Below are 21,080 nucleotides of genomic sequence, written 5' to 3'. Positions count from 1 at the left end.
ATAACTCACAGAACAGTGCTTTTTTCTGGGTGTTTATCCTACCTGCACTGAAATCCCTTTGTAGTGCTAGAGGGTGAAAGATGTTGCTGGATATTGCCCTTTCAGAGAGAATATAGAGCAGCAGGCTGATAAAGGCTATAATAGCTCAGCTGATTTTAAACAAACATACACAGCATTTCCCATACTTAGATGTACTTGAGAGAGCAAGAAGAGGGAGTAAATTACTTGGCATAAACACTATGATATGCTTTATTTTTTGTCCTGAAAAATATTTTGCAATTTTAACACTGTCATACAGTAACATCAATTTTTCATATTTATTCTGTCCTCCTGTAAGGCACTGGAAGTGGAGACATAAGTATTATATATACCACTTCTCACCATCACTTGAAAATCTGTCCTTAGAACACTTCCAATGTGAAGGAGAAGAGGGTACATCTCTTTGAAGATCTCCAAAATTGAAATATTTTGAATGGTTACGTTGGGACTCTCTAAAAGAATTTAGAACCTTTAGATTTATATAATAGAAACTTTTGTACAGTTTTCCCTTGGCAAACGGATGCAACCTGGAGACAGGGAGAGATGTTCACCTGGTGGTACAAACTATCTCACCAAAGGAGTTACATTAGGTTTAGGGAAGCATTCTTTTTTGTATAAAAATATAAAATAGGTTTTCCCTGTTCTATATATATATCCTGGGAGTTGGAATATTGTGGCTATAGTAGAATGAAGTTTAAAATGTAGATTCATGTATTTTTAAAGATTTTATTATTTATTTGAGAGAGAGAAAGAGGGAGAGAGAGAAAGAGAAAGTGTGTGTGTGCACACATGCAAGCAAGGGGGTGGAGGACAGAAGGAGAGGTAGAAGCAGGCTCCTCGCCAAGCAGGAAGCCTGATGGCAGGGCTCTATCCCAGGACCATGAGCCAAAGGGAGACACTTAGCCTAATGAGCCACCTAGGTGCCCCTAGATTCTTATTTTAAATGCAGGTTGTTAATTATCAACCAAATTTTACCTAATGTACTTTCAGGGAAAAAAAGTGAGTATATACCAAGGATATTTGAATAAATAACAAGGGAGAAAATAGAGCTTTTTCATTTAGAGAAGAATATTAACTGAGCTTAAAATTGCTGATAAACTAGCTGAACTTTTTGGAAGAAAGCATGCAATAATAGAAAATGCTTCATTCCAGTTAGTAGAAAATCTGTGCCAATATTTAATTCCAAGGTTCACATTTCTTATGTTTAAATGGATATATCTTTAGCTCATATCTATCTATCTATTAGCTGTTATGATCATAAGCAGAGAGTCTATTAACCATTCCCATCCCCTATCTTTTAACTCAGAACTGAGGAACTGTCATTTTACTCCTAAGGAAATCAGTTGTGCTTTGGAAACTTTTTTTTTCTCTTTTAAGTATCATTACATGTGGTAGCCATATGCTACTTTTGGTATAATGAAGAGTAAGTATGACCCTGGAAATTCAAAAGCTGAATGTATAAGACGTCAATGCAGGAACATAAAGCAAATGATACATTTCTTTGCAGTGTGTATCTGAAGGCGCAGAGTTGAGAAGCGGCACGTTGGCAAGAAAGTCTTTTGAATACTTCTGGATTTTGAGAATTAAAGAGAGAAGAGCAGGACATGAAAACTGCAAAATGTAGAATTGTATCAATTACAAAAATTGACCAATTTCACACTGGTAACTGTTCTGGAAATCTGTAGTACTGCAGGAGAATTTTTTTTTCCATATTAGTAGTAGAACTGTCTCTATAATGATTCAGAGATACAATTTTAAAATAGATGCAATTGCAGATTTCATTACACATCATCAAAATCAAATGAAATATATAGACACAGAACATGCTGTACAGGAATGGTACAGCATATCTGACCTTTATATAGACAATTATGTCATAAGAGTTACAATGAGCTTTGAAGAAATCACTGAAAATTGTATGTGTTCAGGCTTTTTGGTGGAAATCTTGCATCCTAGAAAAAAAGATCTTTTCTCTCTGTCTCTTGACTCCAAAAGCAATTTGTAGCAAGCCTATGTATTTAAAGGAAGAGCAATAACTCCTTAATATTTTTTGGGGGGGCAGCAATAAATGGTCAGAAATGTTGAATACTTTACTCACAAAAAAACAGGAGAGATCTTAAGCCAAATGAAAAATTCATGTTCAATTTATCATTAAGGAGTCAGGATAAAGGACCAACTGAAAAAATAGGAATTAAAAAATATAAATGTAAGGATAAATACTGGATATAAGCGCTAAATAAATAATCCAAACTTTATCTATGCAAAATGAATAAAGGGCCTATGTCTAAAAAAATAAAATAATAGAAGAGAGGTAATGTGTACATTTTAAAATTATAAGTTATCTGGAAGAGACAGAACAGAATTTTATTTATTTATTTTTATTTTTTTATTTATTTATGATAGTCATACAGAGAGAGAGAGAGGCAGAGACATAGGCAGAGGGAGAAGAAGCAGGCTCCATGCACCGGGAGCCTGACGTGGGATTCGATCCCGGGTCTCCAGGATTGCGCCCTGGGCCAAAGGCAGGAGCCAAACCGCTGCGCCACCCAGGGATCCCCAGAATTTTATTTTAAGAAATTGAATTACCTATGCCTTCAGGGGACTGATTTTTAAATAGGAGAAGGTAAAACATTTATATTTAAAGTATCAATTCAGGGCCATCTGAGTGACTCAGTCAGTTAAGAATCTGCCTTGGGCTCAGGTCATCATCCCAGGGTCCTGGGATCGAACTCTGTGGTAGGCTCCCTGCTCAGTGGGGAGCCTGCTTCTCCCTCTCCCTTTGCCCCTCTACTGCCCCACTGACCCACTCATGCTCTCTCTCTCTCTCCCAAACAAATAAAATTAAATAAAATCTTTAAAATACCATTTGATATAAAAGTGGCAACAAGTTAAAACATTTTTAAATTTTATATATCATATTATTCCAATTATGTTAGTGTCTGGTTCAGATTTTATAACCTGTCTATTGATAACTTCAAAACAGTATAGTTTGACTTACTCCAGAAGCTTCTTTGAACAATAATATTTCTGTTTTTTAAAGATTTATCTATTTATTTCTGGGAGAGAGAAAGAGAGATGTGGAAGGGGCAAAGGGAAAAAGAGAGAATCTCAAGTAGATCTCGCTCTGAGGACAGAGCCCAGCACTGAGATCATCACCTGAACTAAAACCAAGAGTCAGATGCTCAACAGCTGAGCCACCCACATGCCCCTGAACAATAATAGTTCTAATAATAATAGAAGGAATATCCATCTGTTATCACATAACCTCTCTGATAAAGTGAGCAGAAACTCTATGTGTGTTATAGAGTTAGGCACTGTTAGGCAGTGGGGACAGCAGGTGCAAGGACCCTGAAATGGGCATGTCTTTCCACGTTGAGAATCTGTGAGGAAATCAGCATGGCCAGAGTGGGGGGTAAGCAAGAAGGATGGGCAGGAATTTACATCTGGAGGTATCCAAGTAGGAAACAACTCATGTGGGCTCTTGTGGGCATGGTTAAGACTTTGGATTTTATTCTGAGTGAAGTTGAAAGCCCTTGCAAAGTTTTGAATGGAGACATGAAATTCTCTGATTAATGGTTTAACCAGATCACTTTTGTTCCCTCATAGAGAATGGTCTATAATGGAAACTAGTTCCATACCTCAAGCTTAAAAAGAGAAAAAGAAAAAAAAAAGAAAAGAAAGAAAAGAAAAGAAAAGAAAAGAAAAGAAAAGAAAGAAGAAAAGAAAAGAAAAGAAAAGAAAAGAAAAAAAGAAAAGAAAAAGAAAAGAAAAGAAAAGAAAAGAAAAAAGAAAAGAAAAAAGAATGCTTAAAAATTCATAGTTGCAGATATGACAAAGTAAGCAGACTCTCTCTCCCATTGAATATAGCAATAAAATGTGAAAAGAATGCATGGAGCTATCTGAAGATTCTGAAAAAAAAATAGCAGGATGATTGAGGGAGAAGATTAATACTAAAAATACCACAGAACTTTTAATATTTTTTCATCTGATATTCCTGATATGATATAATTGTGATATAATCTATGAATAGATAGCTTTATCTCTTACTTTCCAATCTGGATGCCTTTTACTTATTTTTCTTACCTAATTACCCTGGTTGGAGACTCTGGTGAAATGATAAATAGGAGCGGTGAGAGAAGGCATCCACTTCCTGTCCCAGAATTTAGAGGGAAACATTGATTTCTTTTACCATTAACTATAATATTTTCTATGAATTTTCCAACGGAAAACACAGTTTTTTTTAATTGAGTTGAGGAAGTTCCACTCTATTCCAAGTTTGTTGATTGTTCTTATCTTGAAGCAATGTTTGCTTGTTTCAAATATTTTCTTCTGTATCCAACATAATGATTATGTGCTTTTTTTGTTTTCTATTCTATAATTTATTACATTGATTTTTGATATGAAGCTAACTTTGCATTCCTAGGATAAATCCCACTTGGTCATGGTTTATAACACTTTTTAAGTGTCATTTTAATCTGTTTCCTAGTATTCTGTTGCCAAATTTTGTGTCCACATGGATAGATAGTATTGGTCTATAGATTTCTTTTCTCACGATGCCTTCTCTGGTTTTGTTACCCAGGTAATATGAGCTTCATGAGGGAAAGTATTCCCTCTTCTTCTATCTTTCTGAAGCCTGTGAAGAATTGGTGTTAATTATTCTTTAAATGTTTGGTAGAATTTACTAATGAAGTAATCTGGCCTTAAGCTTTCCCTTATATTTTAACGACTAATTAAATCTCTTTACTTGTTATACTATTGTCTATTCACATGGTCTATTTTTTTCTTCAGTCAGTTTTTGTTGTTTGCATCTTTCTAGAAATTTTTACACTTTATTTGTATAATTTCGTCAAACAATTTTCATAGCATTTCTTCAGAATCCTTATTTCTCTAAGCTGGTAGTAATATCCTTTCATTTCTGATTTTGTTAATTTGAATTTTGTCTCTTTTATTCTCAATGTAGCTAGAGGTTTGTCGATTTTAATTTCTTCAAAGATCTAGCTTTTGGTTATATTGTTCTTTTTTTCTACTCTTTTTCTCTTCTCTGTTTCCTGTGTTTGAGGATTTATTCATTTTCTTCATTCTTTTTTCTTTCCTCTTTGGATTGTATAATTTCTATAAGTTTCAATTTAATGTCAATAGTTCTTTCTCTGTTTCAGTTATTGTTAAGGTGCTCTAGTGAATTATCATTTCAGTTATTGTAGTTTTTGACTTCCGAAGTTCCATTTATACTTTTTTATAATTTATCTCTTTATTGAAATTATCTATTTATGACATATTGTCATCATACCATTCTTTCCTTCTTCATTCAGAATTCAGAATTTCCTTTAGTTCTTTGAATATATTCATAATGGCTACTAATTTTTGTTGAAAGCTAGATGTCTTATATATTGATTAGGTGAGTTATTTTAGTGAAATCTATTTTCCCACTATAGCGCAAAGCATGTGCCATTATTCCTCAGTGGGCACAACCTTGAGTATATCCATAATTGCCCTATGATACCAGTGGTTTTGGCTAGGCTCTCTGACTAATTCTTTTCCTGGCCCTTCATAGCTATTAAGCTTCACTAATTGCTGGCTAATTCTTCTCATTTTCTACAATGCTCTGCCTCGTAAATTGCTTCATGGAGATACTCAACTACATTTGGGCTTTTTGGAAAGACTGTTTCCTGGGATTGGTGTTTAAGAATTGTTCTGGCCAAAGCAAGGTGATTTTAAGTTATTCTTTCTCCATTTCTCTCTAGTAAACTAGTTTACAGTTTATCATCCATTTTTCCTCATTCTTTTTTAATAGCTTTTTACCATAGCTTCCACTGTTGGTAAGCATACAATTAGGCTTGAACTTCTCTATACCCTGTGGCACATGAACTGAGTCCTTTTGGGGAAGGATTGGAGCTCTCTTCTAAGGCCTAACTCACACTTGAATCCACATATCTGAACCACTACTTTGGTGTCAAAGTGAGTACAATGGTACAGTTCTGACTGACACCCCTATGTTAGGAGCTGAGAGTTTGGTGGATAAGGGGCAGTAGTACCCTCAGGTCTCCTTGACTTGCCTCTTGGTGTGGAACCTTCACCTCACATGCCAAGACAAGGTGATTTGGGCTCATATTCTCAGCAGCATAACATAGTTTTGGAACAAGTGGAAACTGTGCAAAAGATGAGAACTCTTACTTCTTGGCTGAAGTAAACAGAATGTAATATCAATACCAGGTAGCTGGGTCCAGGATGAGAAATGTTGTCCTGCCCCACCCAGGATGTAGTCCTCTGACCAGGACCTGAGCATATAAGGAGCCTTGGCTTCTTGGTTGTATCATTCTAGACTGGAGTTTCTGTCTGACTGTGATGGGGGAAGGAGATGGGTTGGTGGATACAGGTATTGATTCAAATACAACAGAATATAAGGAATCACTTAGGAGTGATGAAAATACTCTAAAACCGGATTGTAGTCAATTATATATTTATAATGGGTGAATTTTTATGTTAAGTCAATTAAACATCAATAATGATGTTAAAAAGTTAACTTTGCAATATTTCAACACCATATGGCTCTAGATTTTATGAAGCAAATAATCCAGAATAGGGAAATAACCACTGACAATCTTCCAAATAGTTTTTGCGGAAGGAGTTTGGTATTATGCCTTTCTTTCATATCCTCAAAAGTGACTTTACAGACTTAATACAAAAAGCTTGAATCCTCAAAAGAGAATATTAACATTACAGATATATTCTATGCTACGGTCTCTCTTATTGCTCTCTCATCCTCAGGTGTCAGATTTAATAAGCCAAAATTTTGAAGAAAATAACAAACTTCAAATCCCAATCTTTAAAAGTTTACTTTCGGTTCACTTCATTCAGTTTCTAAATTTCCAAATGGCATTCAACTATAATAAAACTAAATGCCTCTGTCAGCAAATAAATATTTTAAAAACTGGTATTTCCAAGTAGTTTGAAACTTAGTAGACATTCTTTATAAAATGCATTTATTTATATATAATAAAATCATGTGGTATTTATTTCATCTTTCTTGTGGCCTTGTATTATTCTATTAGATTAGAAGAATAATATACAGTATTTCTTATAAAAGTTTACTGGTTTAGGGGATTCTATTTATGCTAAAGTCTTTTTTTTAATTGAAGATTTTATTTATTTACTTGAGAGAGTGCATGTAATAGAGAGAGAGAGAGCACAGCAGGGGGAGCAGTGAGGGAGAGGGGAAAGCAGACTCCCCACTGAGCAGGGAACTCAACATGGGACTTGATCCCAGGACCCTGGGATCATGACCTGAGCAAAAGGCAGATGCTTAACCTACTGAGCCACCCAGGTACCCTATTTATACTAGTTTCCAGATCTACTTGGATTCAATAAGTATAATATATCTCACTGATTGTCAATACTTATGTATAATCTTGCTAGCCTAAGCATTTTCATTTTTAAAATAAACATTGTTAGACTAGTTTACTTATTTCCTCAGAATTAACTAATTTTTTTTTCAAAAAAAAAAAGAAGTGCAATTTCTAAGTATATAAGCTTGGACAATATATCCTAAAATCCTACCCTATTGTGATGATTAAATAAAATATAGTTAATATATCTAGCCTAATACCTGGAAAAATTGTAATTACTCAATGAGTATTTAGCTTTTTTTTTTGGTTTGCATTTTCTTTCTGAAGGTTCTAGCTGTACCTAGAAAATAACCCATATTTTTAAAATATGTTCTTTTAATGATACTGCTGAAATTAGATATTTTAAAATAGGTGAACTTTTAAATTTGAGGTTAGTTGAATCCATCACGAGCATTGCTCTTGTGATAAAGCTAAAGAGAAAGTATTTACTCAAAGACAACATGAATCAGTCTATAGTTTAGAGAGACCATGAAATCAACTTGAAGGAAAGTTATGGCCAGATGCAGAAAAAGAGAATTTCCTTTTTACCATCTCCTGTGTGATGAATAGGTGCCAGAAATAAAAGAATTATGAAATTGGGTCAAAACCAACAAACAATACGGAACAATCTTTTAGGACTATTGCCATAACTGTGAGAAAATCTGGGGATGCACTTTGATTAAAAATTTATTGCCCAATATGTTATAATACAAACAAGTAATACCACTAAATTACTCATGGACTAAATAGACTCATTTTTCAGACCCGTGGGGAACTTAATAACTTCCCAAACTGTCTTTGCTTATTCATTCATTTTGCCTTCTATTTCTAATCGTCCAGATCCACATATCAGAATATACTTTGATACTAAAGCTTCCCTCATCAGATAAGCTCTCAACCTACACTGACTTCTGTACCAGCACTGTCTCCAACACTCCCAAATTTGGAGCGCTCACTATTTCTAAACTGAATAATGAGATATTCTTATTTTTGTTTGTAGTTTCTTTCTTATCTACACTTTTCCACATTACACAATGTCACAAAGTCTGGAATTTATGGTAAAAGATAAAAGTTCAAGTGATCAGTGTTTATATTTTGTGTTTGTAAATTAACTATAAATTTCATATTCAGAAGCTTCTTTCTAGAGTTTGATAAGGTAATATTACTTAAATTCTGACTAAAGGAACCTTTGTTTACATTAAGCATATTTAAAATGATTTATCATTAGATTGAATAGCAGTGTTCATGTTTTACAGTTGATTAAAGATTATTTCCAACCTCTACACTGCGATGAGTGGAGGGTACAATCTTTATTTTTTATTTTTTTAAATATTGTATTTATTTATGAGAAACACAGAGAGAGAGAGAGACAGACAGACAGACACAGGCAAAGGGAGAAGCAGGCTCCATGCAGGGAGCCCGATGCAGGACTTGATCCCAGGTCTCCAGGATCAGGCTCTGGGCTGAAGGTGGCACCAAACCACTGAGCCACTGGGGCTGCCTGAGGGTACAATCTTTAGATTGCATTTTATGTTTGATCTTCCTTTCAGGCTTTTAAGGATTTTGTCACCTGATCTGCCTAGGAACATGGTTAATTCTGCTATCAGAATATGTTGCATTTGTCTTAAAATGAACCTTCAGGTAAAATCTTGAAATAGCGAAGAAGAAGAAGGAGAAGGAGAAGGAGAAGGAGAAGGAAGAAGGAAGAAGGAAGAAGGAAGAAGGAGAAGAAGAAAGGAGGAGGAGGAGGAGAAGGAGGAAGGAGGACGAGGAGGAGAAGGGGGGAGGGGGAGAAGAGAGAGACAAAAATCTTTGTAAAAGTTAATAAACAGTCTGTATAACCTTTTGAGGCAAATTTTGGTCTGATACTTGTATTTACCATAATATGTCACTAAGCAAATCTAAAATTTCATTTACCCTTAATCATCTGAGACTACCAAATTGGTTTAAGTCAATGTAAACTTCATAAATGGCAATTTAGACCCTTCATCAAAGATATAAATAATATTTTTTGCATAAGTTCCATAATGTTCAAGGTTCTCCACACTTATATTTTGTCTAAATTGTTTGCTTCCTACCTCTCAGTTCACTATTAGGAAAACCTTTGAATAAAATTATTAATATGCTGATCACAATTTAAATTAGAACAGCTTAATGATGGGCACCTGGATGGTTCAGTGGTTGAGTGTCTGCCTTTGGCTCAGGGTTTGATCCCCTGGTCCTGGGATTGAGGCCTGCATCAGGCTCCCTGCAAGGGGTCTACTCCTCCCTCTGCCTGTGTGTCTGCCTCTCTCTGTGTCTCTCATGAATAAATAGATAAAATATATGAAAATAAAACAGTTAAAGGGTTTGGGGACATATCTACTCCATCCACAAAACTCCATATTTAAAGTTTGATTCCTCTGAAGAAATTTTCAGGCTAACTATAGCAGAACTCAATAGGACACTATGAACTGTCTTCATTCCCCTCACACATATATGTTCCTCTTCTTTTCTATCAACTATGGAAGAAAAATTATATATTAACCAAGCACAGGTAATTCTGTGTCAACTTTATCATTTCTACTGAAGATTATTTTTAATATACTATGTTCTATCATCTGTTTTATCTTCTATGTCTCTTTCCAAATTTAACTCTTGTTTTATAAACTAACAAAAAGTTATCTCTGTGAATGTTATTTCACTATTTTGTTTAACAAAATGATGGTGATAATAAAAATGATGGTGATGCTGATAGTAATAATTACTATAGGTAAAATACAGGTATACTATAATACATATAGTTTTATATGACTTGGTTATAAAATTTCTGTCTCAGAACTTTTGTCACTTCTGCTTTCCCTTAATTAGATCTGACTTCTTCCTCTGAACAGCCATAAAAATTGTATTTCTCTTGCAACACTTGATATATTACTTTAAATTTTTCATTATTCACATTCTTGTCACCATCGTAATATTTCCACCTCTTTAACATACATTCATGAAACATAATAAGTTCCCTTGTGTCAGTAACTGTAAAAAGCGCCCTTGGGAGCTTAGTCCTAATTAAAAATTTCATACCAGATATGGCAAATAGAAAAATTGAAGTAGGCACAGATACTCTCTTGCCTGAGGGTAAATTGTGGTTTCAAGATTGCATGGTCATAGAAGAAAGTTTTTTTTTTTTTTTTTTTTTTTTCTATATAGATAGAATCAGGAAGAGTTAAATACATGGTTGTCAGTGGAGACAGGTAGGATACTATTTGCTATAACATGCTAGAGAGTGCCAGAACAGTTGGACAAATATATTCAGACCTAACAGTATAGACATTTATCAGTAAGTGGAAGGACTTAAGTCACATGTCATTAGTTCTGAGTTTTCCAGAGATAGTCAGGAACACTTTAGGTAGAACTGGTCCCTCAGTAAATTTTTTTTTCCCCCTCAGTAAATTTTAAGAGTAAGAATTTTTTTTAAAGATTTTATTTATTTATTCATGAGAGACAGAGAGAGAAGCAGAGACACAGGCAGAGGGAGAAGCAGGGTCCCTGCAGGGAGCCCATGTGGGACTCAATCCCGGGTCTCCAGGATCACGCCTTGGGCTGAAGGCAGCGCTAAACCACTGAGCCACCCAGGCTGCCCTAAGAGTAAGAATTTAAATGAAGTCTTCTCTTGGGATGCCTGGGTGGCTCAGCAGCTGAGCATCTGCCTTTCGCTCAGGACATAATCCCAGGTCCGGGGATTAGGTCTCACACTGAGGTCCCTGCTACTCCCTCTGCCTATGTCTCTGTGTCTCTCATGAATAAATAAATAAAATCTTTAAAAAATGAAGTCTTCTCTTATACCATTAAAGGACTAATAACAAAACAAGGCCTAAGACCGATTATTACAATCAGAGTAGACAGATGGTTCCTGAACATCAGCAAGAATGACTATTTCACCTGAGGTAACTTAATACTTCTTAATTTCTTCTGACTTAAGTCAACTGTGAGTCAAGGCAGTCTTCCAGAGCCTAAGGGATGGTCTGACTCTGGAGTGCCTAATAAAGACTCAACTGGTAGTACAGAAAAGCTTTGAGAGGTAGAATCGGTCAGATGTCTTTAAAATAAATCCTTTTGAAAAGGTCTATCAAGCTTTTATCCCTGTAATTCTTTAAAATGGCACCTGGGATATGGCAAAGTTTTTTTTTTTTTTTTTTTTTTTTGAAGGTTGAATTGCATTAACTTGAATAAAAAAAAAAGTAGGTATCATTGAAGATAAGCTTGCAAGAATATCTTTCCTTTTATTACAATTCCTTTCTAATGCATTTTTTTCTTTCACATTTTATTAAATATGAGTTTGCAGTAAAATACTTTTTGATCTTCACTTCTTATGCTTTTGAACACCTCAATTCTACTTCATCTTCCCCCTAAGGTTCCAGCCTGAATTTTTCTCACATATTAAGCAAAGTGAAATTGACATTAAAGCCAGGGAAACACATCTTGTCTCATTTATACTTAGTATTTCTATTCTTAAAGTCAGGGGAAAATGTACAGGAATGAAAGCATCTTCTTTTATTTTCTAATGCATCCACTAAAGTTATTGTAATTTCTTTTACATATTGAACAAGATTATAAGACTTTTTAACTTAAACTCTTATTTTAATTTCTATTTGTATTTTTAAGTAGTCTGGAGAATATGTCTAATGAAACTTCTAACTATGTGCTTTAATATATAGAAATTATGAACTTTGCACCTTCAGAGACAAGACTAACAGGAAGGAGGGCATAGAAGGATGGTTAAAGTTTGCTGATTTTTAAAATATAACACCAAGTTAACCTATATACAACTATTCATGAGATTAATATTAATCCCTTTATTTATCAAACCACTAAAACATTCACTTTTTAAAAAATTTATTTATTTATTTATTCATGAGAGACACACACAGAGAGAGAGGCAGAGACACAGGCAGAGGGAGAAGCAGGTTCCATGCAGGGAGCCTGACGTGGGACTCGATCCCGGGACTCCAGGATGATGCCCTGGGCCAAAGGCAGGTGCTCAAAGGCTGAACCACCCAGGCATCCCCAAACATTCACATTTTAAACAGGGTAATTTGAGTAAGAACCCAAAAAAGAAGAATTTATTGATTTCAAATAACTTCAACAATTCTTTGTAATAATTCTATGTTAATATTTGGTATCTGTTGCTTTATTGTTTTATCAAGACACTCATTTTTCAAAATTAATCCTGATGACTGCAATGTTTTTGAGTTAATTTTCATCATTTTGGCTTTATTATTTATTGTAATCAAAATTTCTAAGTTAAATTTAAATTTATTCACATTCAAAATGTTATTTTACTGTATTGTAAAAGTTAGTGACAACAAAACTAAGAATAAGATAACTTTGCTGATTATGTATTGGCTAGTATAAATTAGGAAACTTTAATTTTATCTACCGAATAGGTAAGATTCATTCTAAGATTATGTAATTTTAGAGTTTGCAGGACTTAGATTTTCTTAATTTCAACCCATTTCTTTTTATGGGTGAAATCCAGCCTATTGAAATTTCATCAAGTTTGAGAAAATTGCGCCAAATCAGTTAGTTAATTATCTGATTATATGAAAAATTGAGTTGAGGAACTTTTCATTTAATTAAAGCCCTAAAAATCATTACATTTTGTAAGTGTGGGAAGAGGTGAAATATGTCTTTTAATATTTGGAATAAAGACACTCTTCATAAGGAACAATACTGTGAAGAATGTATTACTAAGTAGCTCAGGGATGTAGTTGAAAGCCCAGAGTGTATTTGGGTAAGAAATGAAGCATCAGAACACACACACACACACACACACACACATGCACGCATGCACACACACGCATGCACCCAGGCACACACACAACCTCTATATCGATATAGATATAGTTACAGATATAGATACAGTAGTTAAGTTGCTCTATAAGACAGAGTTTGAAGAATTTGTAGAGTTTGGTATTCTGTTGTTTTGATTTGAACTGATGAAATAAATGAGGTAAGTCTGTTGTGGCAGACAAAGGAAAACAAGAAAAGAGATGGTATAGATCTGAGGCTTCTGTGAAACGAAAGGCTCAAGGAATGCTCTGTGTCGAGATGGTGAAAAAGAATTTTAATAACGTTGATATTGAGTTCCAAATTTAAATGCATGCTTAGATAATTAAGCCCTTCCTACACACACATGCATATAATCGTTTTATAAAAAGGACTTACAAGTGACCATAAAGAGTATTATGGCCATCAAAGTCCTCAGTTTACCTGGAGAGCTCCTGCACTCAGGTCCTTGGACATTACAGACCTTCACCCCTAGCCTTTGGCTTCTGATGTCTTTATGATGAATCTGAGGTGTTGCCGTGGAAAACAATCTGACCTGTGTGTACCAAATCCAGGCTGTTTTTAGGTCTGAGGCTGACTGATGCATACTATCTTGTGGCTAGGCTTTGCTATAACCATATTCAGAGATTCACAACACATACCTCATATATACAACATGAAATGTCAAATTAAATGGGAAACAGCTCCTGATGATATTATATGATTTTGCCCCACTCACTTGCTATTTTGATAAAATATGAGATTTGAAATTTAGAAATATTAACAAAGACTCTCCTGCTTTTTCCTACATCCTATTGCAGTACAGTCAACATTATATACTGAGAAGCTAGAAGAAACAAATAAGAAAAAGGAATTTTAAAGAAGGAAAACTATGGTTTAAAATAAAGATTCTAAAAGTGCCTGGGTGGCTGTTTGGTTAAGCATCTGACTTCAGCTCAGATCATAATCTTACCCTGGGATTGAATCTCACATCAGGGTCCCTGCTCAGCGAGGGGTCTGCTTCTCCCTCTCCCTTTGCCCCTCCTCCCTGCTTGTGCACGCTCTCTCTCAAATAAATAAATAAAAGATCTTAAAAAAAAAAAAAGTACAGATTCTATTCCAGTAATCGACCAAAGATCCATACGAGGACACAGATAATAATATAAAGGAATACACAATGATTTTAAGACAGTATCTTCTGCAGCTCCATAGATGAATATTTCAAAAATATTAAATTGGGCAAAAGAAGCCTCAAATAAAAGAATGCCCTATGTAGTTCCACTTATATGAAGTTCAAAATTAATTTGGTTTTGAATGAAAAAATTCAGAATTGCGGTTGCCTAAGGCAGGATGATTAAGTGGATTAATTTAAGGACCATGAAAGCATCTTTTGGAGTGATCAAATACTTTGTACCTTGATTTTGGAGGTGGTTACATGTCAGCAGTGGGCTGAGCATGGCTCCCATTATTCCAAGAGTCAGTTCTTATTTAATCAAGATAATTTTATGAGCCGCTCGTTAAACCATCGCTAGCTTGAAATCAGCTATGGTGGCAGTATTTAAACCATGAAAATCATTAAATGTTATATATCAGGCTGTTTTTTTTTTTTTCTTCCAGAGAGCCAGTTTACCAGCACATCCCTGAATACATTTGTCAAATTCCATCACAGCATACACTTAAGATTCATGAAGTTTCCTGTGTATAAATTATGCTTTAATAAAACACTAGCAGCAAAAAAGAGGGGAAAAGGCATTGATACTCAGGAATGGGACCTGTAAATGTGGTGCTTGGGTTTCCTTGATTTTATAATACAGGAATGTAAAATAGCCAAAAAAACACACTGTTAAAGGGCCTGTGATTTAAATAAGACTGCCCAGGTTCAAATTCCTTTCCCATTTACATGATCTTCGAAAGTTATTTAACCACAGCTTAGCTTCCTCCTCTGCAAAGTGGGAATAAATTATTATAGATTAAAATAATCATGCATGTAAAGTGCTTTAGTATTTCCTGGCACACACTTAACCCTCAACAAATGTTATTTTATTTTTAAAGCCTGATTTCTCATGCTAGCTCAACCTGGAGTAGAACAGATCTAGCATGCATGTAAACAAAAGCCACATGTAGGCCTCACTCCCCTCTAGATTCAGGGAATTCACTAAGTTCTAATAAAGTCTTTGGGCCCATAACAATCAAGAATGCTGTCTTTTTTCCAAGGGGTAGAGAAAACTAGCCCAATGAATCACTCAGAAATTATTTTTTGTAATGTGAAAAAGTGTGAGTGTCAGGTATTCAAGTGTACCACCAATCAATAGGGTGAAAATTTCTGTGATATAAATGGATGTTAACTTCTATAGAAGCAGCTTAATGATTACCTGATTTTGGAATCAATATTATCTAATCAACAAATACATTCAATTTTATATAATGTATATTCAATTTTCATTTCAATATGTATACTAATTATATTATATATTAATTATATCATATATGATATTATATATTACTGCATATTAATTCTATATTTAATGTTTCATATCAACATTAAGAGACCTGAAATATAAGACTCAGTTCTATTAATTTGATTTATAATATTGATGTTACTGAAAATTCACTGAATAATGATATAATGCTAATAACTGTGGTAGACACTATAATATGCCAATCAAATTCTGTCAACAAAGAGCTTATCTCACTTGCACAGATGGCTCTTGTAAGTCATTCTTCTGCTCTCTGAGATGCCTCAGCTGCCCAAAGCTACCTTGCCAAGACCATTCCCCTTCCCAGGCAAACCACATCTCATAAGTACTTGAGGATGAGTAAAGCCTGACTTGGGACAACTCTAAAGGGCCAGTTTGGCTCTAGAACTCCTACTAAGATTGCAGAGGTTGACACTAAACCTATATTACAGCTCAACTTCATCCTGTACCCACTCCTTTCCACTTACCCTCAGTTCCATAGAGGTTAGGTCCAAGAGCATTCTTTTTAAAAATATTTATTTATTTATTTGAGAGAGAGTGAGAAGGGGCAGAGAGGAGAGGGAGAGAGAGAATCTCAAGCTGACTCCCCTCAGAGCACAGAGCCCAATGTGGGGCCCCATCCCAGGACTCTGAGGTCACGACCTGAGCTGAAATCCAGAGCTGAAGATTAATCGACTGAGCCATTTAGGTGCCCCAATCCAAGAGCATTGTTAAGGAATCATGCTTAATGCTGAACTTCTCAGACTGCTTCCTGGGAAATGCAACCTGCTAAAACAGCTTTAGTAAGAGCAATTATAAATCCTTGTATTTACCAAATGATGATCATGTACCAGATACCTTGCTATTCACTGTAAATTTTATTTCTAAATCAATGCCCAGAGAAACCATACCCTGTTTGGTTGGGAATGAGTATAATACTCATTTTGTAGATGGGAAAAATGAGGATTAAAAGGATTAAGCAATTTTTCTAAACAACTTAGATACATACCTAAGTAGTCTGAAATCAGCATATGGATTCTTAAGCTATTTTTATTATTTGTAAATGTTGCCTTTTAAAAGTAGAAAAACTTGGGGCACCTGGGTAGCTCAGTCAATTAAGCAACTGACTGTTAGTTTCAGTTCAGGTCATGATCTCAGGATTGTCCAGCTCCACACTCAGTGTGGAGTCTGCTTGAAGGTTCTCTATCGTCCCCCCATTCATGTGTGCAGACTCTCTGCCCCCTCTCTAAAATAAATAAATCTTTACAAAATTAAAAGAAAAAATAAAAGAAAAACTTTTCTTCAAAAAGCGTTTTACTCATATAAAGACAGAGTAATTTATGCTGTAGAATACATGAATAATTTGGCACAGTATTACCATCTGATGAGAGCTTTTCAGATGTAGATTATTAAAGTATGCAGAATTTGATTCTATTCATTTTATGCAAATCTAAATGTATAGCTTTGAGACCATAAATGAGAGCATAAATATTCCCTTTACATTTTTATAAATAATTTTTAACATGATATATTTAACATTTTCTTCACACCTTGGTTTTGGATTTACAAAACAACATGAATATTTTTTGAAAGCTGGCAAGCTTTTATGTTAAATGATGTTAGTGGCCTGTGGTCTTAAATTTTGACGTGAATATTTGAGGCTTATACAATAGCAGATGGATTAGCGACCACTGCACTAAAACTCATTAGTTTAAAAATAAAGGGAAAAACAATAGAAAAAAGAGGAAGAAATCTTCAGCTTACTGTTAAGACTGTTTGTTTATTTTTGTCAATGTGAAAATGCAACATTTTTTTCTCTTTTTTTTCTTTCATAAACCACCAGATTGTGGAAAGAATAATAGCCCCTCCTGGGATTGCTATCCTTATTAACTAGATCTCTAGTATTATTATAATGACTTTAAATTTCATAATCACAAATAATTTTCTAAATTTATTAGTTTATTGACAAATGTCATGCAAAACAAAGAAGGAAAATGTAAAAACTATCTTTTGATTATAAAATTGAGTTCAATTGCCATCTGTGTTGAAAAAAAAATCCTTTCCAATTGCATACATTTCTAATGCTAAACTTATTGTAAGATGCACTCGTGTTCTACAATTCATTATTATTAATCTTTAAATTAAAATTTCCAAATAAAAACACTTAGCAAAGATTTGTGATTAATTTCTTGAAATGATATTTTCCAGGTTCTTATAATTCATTTTAATTCTTTATTATTTATGTATGTTTTCAGATTCTTGTTTCTATTTATGTTCTCGTTCAAGAGGAATTGAGTACTGGACCAGTGGAAATTCATTTGCATAAGAACAACCTAAATCCTCAAGAAGAAAGTGATGAGGAGAGATTTTGGCCTGTCAGTTAAACCTTTAAAGTACCAGTATCAAGTGGCTTACAAAGCCAAAATAGAAAACACTACAAACAAAACTGATAACTGGGGATCCAAGACACTTCAAGAAAGTATGGAGATTATCCTGTATTGTGTACAAAGTAATAATAGATCTGGAAGTAAGAAAGAAAAGTTAATATTCCTATTAGACAATTTTCTCTATATTTAGTACATGCCTTAACCTGCATGACGAAGACACTAATATTTAACGAGACAACTCCTTTCTAATTGCCAGGTAGAGAAATGGGTGTTTTACATTCTTTACCTTGAATAAATGTGGTCATCCTGACAGGATAACCTTGTTTTAATTCACTAATCCTCCCCACAGGGGATCAGGAACATACATAAAAACCTAGCTTTAGGTATCCTAGTTGAGATTTAAACATGGGTCATTGTGAATTCAAAGTTTAGGGTATTTCCTTTGTAGCACATAGCACCATGTAACTAGATTGTCCTCAAAATAATAAGCACAATGAAAAGAAAAGCAATGAAAATCATTAAAGTTGTTTTGCTTAGATCATAGTCTGGGGTCTGATTACTGGGCTATTGATCATGCAGTAATTTCATACCCTGTTTGGTTGGGAACATGAGACACCATTAATGAGTACACAGTTTTGATTGACTTGTTATGTTTCCCATAGATTTGCCTTTGTCAAAACCATAAATCCTAGTTAGCATTTTCTTGCTTCTTATGTATGCTCCACTATAATTTTGATCTTACACTTTTTTTTACAAATAATAAACGTTTGCTAAAAATGACAATTATAATGATCTTTATGGTAAATTTATGACCTGTCAGAAAATACAGTTAAGAACAATTCTAGAAAAGGATAAGAGCAAAGAAAATACCAAACACTGATCAGATTCCTTTGATTTGTACGCTGTTTCAGAATGAAATGATCCCATGTTATTTTCCCTCTCACAAATTTTCTAAGCAAAAACCAAGTAAAAAATTTACTTCTACCTGAAATTTAATTCTACCTGATATATTCTGTAACCAACCCTCTTCTTGCTCTCTTTATATATATGTGTGTATATAACTATTATATATAGTATATATAATTTCACCAGCTTTATGTATCTTTCTGCAGCTGTAAGCTTCACTCATCTACTTGTGAAGATTCTATTTCTTTGGATATTTTCCCTAAACAAAATGAGCCAGATGAGTTAAGAATATCTTGAGGGTTTTTCTTAAGAAAAAGAAAATCATATCATGGCAGCAATAACTTCTTAAAATTATGAGTCTAGAAGGAAGATCTATAGGAATTGAAACCCTAATCTGAAATGATGTTCAATCTTATATTTAAAGAATTTCCAAAGCCAAAAAAAAAAAATAGTGTAAAATCTTGCTTCAGAATTCAGGATTCAGCTAGCGGCTTTTGGTCTTAGACCATAAGATTTATAAAAGATAGTTGACTTCATTATTTATTAACTCAGATAGGAAAAAAATGTTTAAATAAAACAAGTTAGGATATACAATTATACCCCAGCCATGCCTAATTTAAAAAATCTTCATAGCACGAGAAAAAATAATAAATACACAGCATAAAGACATTTCAGAAGCTTTTATCTAAGGGTAAACTGGTTAAGTTTCAAAATTACAATAAAACAGATAAATCAGTAAGAGTCTTCAATATTAGACTCTGAGAAACTATAGTACAATATTTTGCTGCATAAAATACTGATAAGATAAAAGAGGAATTTCTGGTCTTTTTTTTTTTTTTTTGGAAATACCTTCAGGCTTGAAATAAGGGATTTAGTCAGGAAAAGTAATAAATATATTGGAAAAGGAAATCACACAATTAGAAGGTCTCCTCTATGTGCTAAACACTTTCAAATAGCCCTAAACAGTAAATGTTATTGTTTAAAATCAACTAATCATCTTTACATAAAACACCTACTTCTCCATCCAAAATATCTGAAGGTTCTCTTTTCTCTAAGCATTGGAAAAGAACAAATGAATCATAGACTATGTAAATATTGCAAGTATACTCCAAAGATTTACTGAAATTCAGGGATACGTTTCATAAACCTAAAACTAGAATTTTATGGATTTGCAGTATCCTTGTGGGGGTACTCTGTTAAAATACATAGAAATCCTCTCTTAATGTTGTATTAATATGGATAAATCTAAAATCAGTTCTGGTATTCATTTCCTATTGTTGTTATAACAATGGCCACAAATTTGGTTTATAAAGGTACACGTTTATTCTCACAGTTTGGGAGGTTAGAGAGTCCAAAATCAGTCTCACTGGGCTGCATTTGAAGTGTCCTCAAGGGCTTGTTACTTTCAGAGACTCCAGGAGAATTCATTTTCTGCCTTTTCCAGCATCTACCACTTGGATTCCTTGTCTCATAATTACCTCTTCCATCCTCAAAGTATATTACTCCTCCCTGCTTCCAGCACCACTTCTCTCCTCTGGATTGTGACCCTCTTATAAGAACTCTTATTATTTTATTAGGACTACCTAGATGGTCTTCAGGAATCTTCACATCTCAGGGTCCTTAATTTAATCACATTTGTGAAATCCATCTTGCTATGTAAAATAACCTATTTCTGGAGATTAGGATGTAGATATCTTTGGATAACATCATTCTATCTACCACAATTCTATACATTTATTTTCTGATCAGTCTGAAAAGTGACACAAAGCTTCTATGTAAAGCAATAATTATATTATCTTGCCCATGATTTGTTAAGTGAAAGATGAGTATTATCTAAGGATTGGGGTACCTAGGTGGCTCAGTTGGTTAAATGTCCGACTCTTGTTTTTGGCTCAGATTATGATCTCATGGATTGTGAGATTGAGCTCTGCATTGGGATCTATGCTCAACAGGGAGTCTGCTTAAAGTTTCCCTCCTTCTGTTCTCCCCTCAATTCACATGCATCCTCAGGTCTCAAACTAGAATTACTAAATGTGGTATATTTCCTACTGATGCTTCAAAGTACCTAATATCTATCTCTCTGAAAGATAATTAACTCATCACTG

General features: G+C 34.2%; 1 long non-coding RNA gene across 1 annotated transcript in view; it reads left to right on the top strand.

The window, feature by feature from the left end:
- The window catches only part of LOC125754566 (uncharacterized), a 38,994-nt gene extending 20,173 nt beyond the window's left edge, over positions 1-18,821 (top strand). Inside the window, exon 3 of the long non-coding RNA XR_007409177.1 lies at positions 17,938-18,821. This is a non-coding gene — a long non-coding RNA (uncharacterized LOC125754566). The remainder of the gene's footprint in view (positions 1-17,937) is intronic.
- The last annotated feature ends 2,259 nt before the right edge of the window (positions 18,822-21,080 follow it).

Source organism: Canis lupus, chromosome 38 (genome assembly GCF_003254725.2).
Source record: "Canis lupus dingo isolate Sandy chromosome 38, ASM325472v2, whole genome shotgun sequence".
Classification (NCBI taxonomy): Eukaryota; Metazoa; Chordata; class Mammalia; order Carnivora; family Canidae; genus Canis; species Canis lupus.
This window is presented reverse-complemented; position numbering and strand designations above follow the sequence as displayed.